Raw genomic sequence first — 4,965 nt, forward strand, 5'->3', positions numbered from 1 at the left:
GTCATGGAAGAAGCCCAAGTGCCCATCAACCCATGAATGGATTAATAAATTGTGGTATATGTACACCATGGAATATTATGCATCCTTAAAAAAAGATGGAGACTTTACCTCTTTTATGTTTACATGGATGGAGCTGGAATATATACTACTTAGTACAGTATCTCAAGAATGGAAGAAAAACTATTCAGTGTACTCAGCACTACTATGAAACCAATTTATAATCACTCACACTTTCATATGAAGACTAGATCACAACTATGGCCCAAGTTGAAGGAGGGAGGAGAGAGGATGTCAGATTGAGGGAGGGTGAATGATGGGATCATACCTATGGTGCATAATGCAAGGGTACATGTTGGATCTATTAGCATAGAGCAAGCATCCTCAAACTATGGCCCATGGGCCACATTTATCTGGCCTGCTGGGTGTTTTTTGCCACCACTGCCTGTCCTGCTTAGCAGATGACTCATCTCGGGGCCCACAGTCTGGCCCTCCAATGGTCTGAGGGACAGTGAACTGGCCCCCTGCTTAAAAAGTTTGAGGACCCCTGGCATAGAGTATAAATGTCTTAACACAATAATTAAGTAAATGAAATGAGGTATACTTTACACTTATGTGTAAGGTGAGATGAGGTATACTAACCAGTGTGCTGTAAGCATTCCTAAGTCTATGTGAAATCAGTACATTGTACCCCATAAATGCATTAATATATGCACATGGTCTATGTGTTTATGATTTAATAAAAAATAAAAGAAAAGAAAAAGTGAAGACCAGTGAAATGAGCTGGATGTGAATTTTAACATGCAAATGGGTCACCTGAGATCTTGTAAGAATGCAGATATAGTAGGTCTTGGGTCAGACCTGGGATACTGAATTTCTGACAGGCTCACAGGAATTACTGATGCTCCTGGTCCTTGAAGTAGCAGGACCTAAGACAATTCAGGTGTGACAATTCAGCATCATGACCTATCTTCTGTGGCTCTGGATGAACTTCATACTGCAGTTTTTAAAATGTCTTTTTGGAACCAGTACATATACTTGTCTTAACTGGTCTATATGACTAGTGCTTTATTTCAGAGGTGGTGGTGATGTTATGCCTTAAGACATAAACATGAAATACTAATATTTTGACAAAGTGTAAAGTATTTTTCTCACTTATTTTCTCCTCCTATCCCCTTCCTATTTCTTTATCCAGTTGCTTCATAAACTGTTTCCTGCAAGGAGATTCAAGTCACTTATTTGAGCAGGTGTTAATTATCAAGCAGCCCTTAAAGGAAAAAAGCAAGGTGTGGCCTGGGTCATGTGTACTATGATGAAGTACAAATATGGGGACAGATAAGGTAACTTTTCTAAAGGCACCATTCCCAGATATTACCTGTCTGCTTTCTCATATGGATACTCAGTTCCTCCTCAGAGCCTTCCCCAGGCATTTCTGGGAGTCCCTGGGCTCCATCTCATTTGTGCTCAATTCAAGTTTGTCCTTCATCTGCTCCATTTCCTTGGAGGTTGACCCCTGCATTCTCTCCATTGCATTCCTCTCTACTGGACTTCCTCAAGCAAATCCCATTCTCCTCTTTTATGAAGGCAAAACAAATGCACAAAATAAAAATCACACACATCAATAATTCTATATCTGGAAGAAGTCAGTAGCCTATTAGTCCTGCCCGGAATCAAATTCCAAATGCCTTTTGGGGCTAATTCTATGCTAATTTGCTATTATGGCACTGAAAAAATAGAGTATTTCATTTATTCCTAGTTTTACGCTGGGGGAAAAATTATGTATAGAAGTGTATTGAACATAGTTGAGTTTCATTCTAGAAAAGAGTAACAGCGATTATTCAGGACCCCTGGCTTCTAATTAGTTAAACTGCTTGGTACTTACCACCTCCCCCAACAAACAGAAAGGTCAAATTATAATAAGAAAAGCTCTTGCCTTTTTACTCCGAATGAAGCTTAAGAAGATAACCAAACAGAGCCCCTTCTCACTGCATGGGGCTCTTCAGTCCCTAGTGGACAACACTCATAATCTGAAATCGATTACCTGTAATTTCAACATCATTTAGCGCAGCTGTCAATCTGCCAAGCGGAGCCCACAAACTGAGCTTCCATGGAGACTGAATCATCTTCTTTCTGAACATGTCATCTGCAAAGTGGGCTGGAGATCACTTAAAAGAGAGCATAGGGGAACTTTGGTTTGTGTCCCTTTGTTCCTGGCAACTTACCTTCTCATTAAAAAAAAGTTCAATTTACAGACACATCAGCATAAGCTCCTCCAGCAAGTGCAAATATTTACTTGGGAGAGGAAAACAAAGTAATGTGTGAACTGAAGCTTTTATTTTTCTGTTAGACTTTGATGTTACTTTTTTATTTGAAGTCCAAAGAGAATAATAAATTGAATTCCTTTGGTAAAAGTGAGGCACCATAAATGTGGGATAAAAAAATTCAAGCTCAGTTTGTAAGTTAGTCAAGGAGAGAAATGCTGCCTTTGACTAGGACATATGTAATCTACACGTTGTTTCCTCAGCGTCATGTTTAAGGATTTCTTTTGAAGAGGGTGTGGGGGAAGATGTTTTACCAGTCCTGTGTATGCATGACTGAGTTGGTGATTGACAGAGTTCATGGGTGGCTTTTTTCAAGTGAGAACAATCCCATCCTGAAGCCAGAGCACCACCCACACATGTCACACTAGATCTCAGCTGTCAACATGCTATCTTATTTTAATGCTACATTCTTTTGTTGTTGGTTTTCATCAGCCATTGTTCTTCAAATAGCTGGACCAAACTGTAGCACACCACCATAAACACATTTTTTTTAAATAGCTGCAATTTAGGACTGAAGTTGCATGTCCATTAAGCTTACTTTGAGGAAGTATCGTCATCTGAAAACACATCTAGTGAAACAGCTTGTGCCCCGGAGTTACCCATACACCATGGGTCTTGGAGGTAGGTCACTTGGAGATTAGCTACCTTTGCTAACCAAAAAGTCTTTTTTTCTTTAAAGTGAAATGATGTGAGAGACTGCCAGGGCGAAAAGCTACTCAGAACATCTGGTGGGATTTCACTTTGTAGCAGTAGGGGAGAAAAAAAAAAAACAAACATAAAAAAACTTCATAGTTTTTAGACGCTGAACTGGTTTTCATCCTCGATATTCTAAGCCGCAATGCGCATAATAGCCGGCATTTAGCTCTCAAAAAGTTGCAGTGGTAGTGAGGACATGCTCTGTGTGGCGGATGTGTGCACGGCTGGAGTTCAGACTGCCCAGGCATGTCTAGCGCACTGCTGGGATGGGCGGCGAGCAGCGGCCACTTCTGAGTTTATCTGCACCAGGATGAATATTTTTGGCTGGAGGAGGGAGGCCATTTTGTGTCAGCTCTGTAGGTGGTGATGGAGGCTAAGGACAGACAGAACGGGGGAGACAGAGGACAGCTCTCTGGGCTAACGCCGAAGCTGGGGGAGCTGACTTCTGTGACTAGGCCTGGTGTGACTTGGGGGGTACGAACCACAACGTGGCTGTGGTACAGGGAGAAGGGGAATAAATGTGCCATCTTGGCAATCAGACAGTTGGCAACTTCGGAAAAAAAGGAAGGTAACACTCGGTGAGGTCCTGCGGTAGGGAGGAGCATCTGCAGAGCGCCCATGCAAGGGGCCCTGGAGCGGAAGAGGAAGGACGTGCCACATCCACACGGTGACCCCGGGGTTGGATTGATTTCCAATGTGCGTGGCATGTTCTGGGGGCTGGAAGGTGTAACAGGGAGAAGTTTGCAGAAGCTGCGGGCCTACCGCACGAAGCCAGATGGTTAGAGTCACTGAAATTTGGGTATTTATCAAGAGTTGGTACACGCAGCCTGGTGAGGCCTGAAGAAGTTCCAGTTATATCACCCAGTACCTTCCTTTTGCTAACAATTTAACAATTACTAATCCTAATTAGTGAGACTTATTCTGTAAGGTGCATAGAAATCACAAAGGACTGATAACAAATTGTCGTAGGCTGTGGGTCAGAACTCCCAGTGCCTTGTGGCACATTCTCTGGCCCACCTTCCTACTTAGTTGTTGCTGTGGCAACCAGCTGTGCTCAGGTGTAACCTGACCTTACCTCACCTCAGCTGTAAAATTTATCACTTGCTTTCTGTCTTGAGGCAACTCTGCTGTCATTCCCTTGGATACCTGCAGAAGTATGCTCAATCATACCTGAAAGGGAGAGAAAGATGAAGTCCCATATAAAACCTTGACCAGTGGGTAAAGAGAACACATTATACATTCTCCCCTTGGGTGGGGGGCAGTCCTGATGTACTTTCTATGTGGCTCTTCAGAGTGTCCCCAGTGGCAGGGAGCTGCAGTTGCCCAAGAGGGAACCAGCTTGATAACACATCTTATTTTGTCTTTCTCTCCTTGTCTATTGAACTCTTTCCAGCACCCCTTCCCAACCATTCCCAGAAGACCTTGTCTTAGGGTCCACTTTCTAGGGGAAACCCAGGTTAAGACAGGGTGCAAGTCAGCTCTACATGGATTGCAGACACCCTTACTTTCCTACCAATGACATACCTGGGAAAAATGCAGGGGTGGGGTGAGGGAAGAAGAGCTGTCTAGTTTCCTGTTAGTGGCAAAAAGTCTGTCATTGTCAAACTCAGAGAACATTTAATACTCTTTACTATGATCCAAGGCCTGTTCTTATTTAGAAATTACTGAGACAGATCCCTGCCATTAGCCAGCTCACAGACTGTCTGGGGAAGGTAGAAGTGAGAGAGAGAGAGTTAGCACGGTTTGGGAGTGTAGAGAAAGGAATGTTAATTTTGGCTGGTAGTTAGAAGCCTCCACAGAAGAGAGACATTTGATCTGGATCTTGAGAGATGAAAAAGCTATTGAAGATGGTGACTTGAAGAGTTGGGGAAGCTTAGGTAGTCTTCCTAAAATGGAATTGAGGTAAATTGTATTGTCTTGCTAGTTTAGGGGGCAGAGGCCCCCAGCCCTT

This window comes from Otolemur garnettii, unplaced genomic scaffold (assembly GCF_000181295.1).
Source record: "Otolemur garnettii isolate 467f Iridium unplaced genomic scaffold, OtoGar3 scaffold00050, whole genome shotgun sequence".
Classification (NCBI taxonomy): Eukaryota; Metazoa; Chordata; class Mammalia; order Primates; family Galagidae; genus Otolemur; species Otolemur garnettii.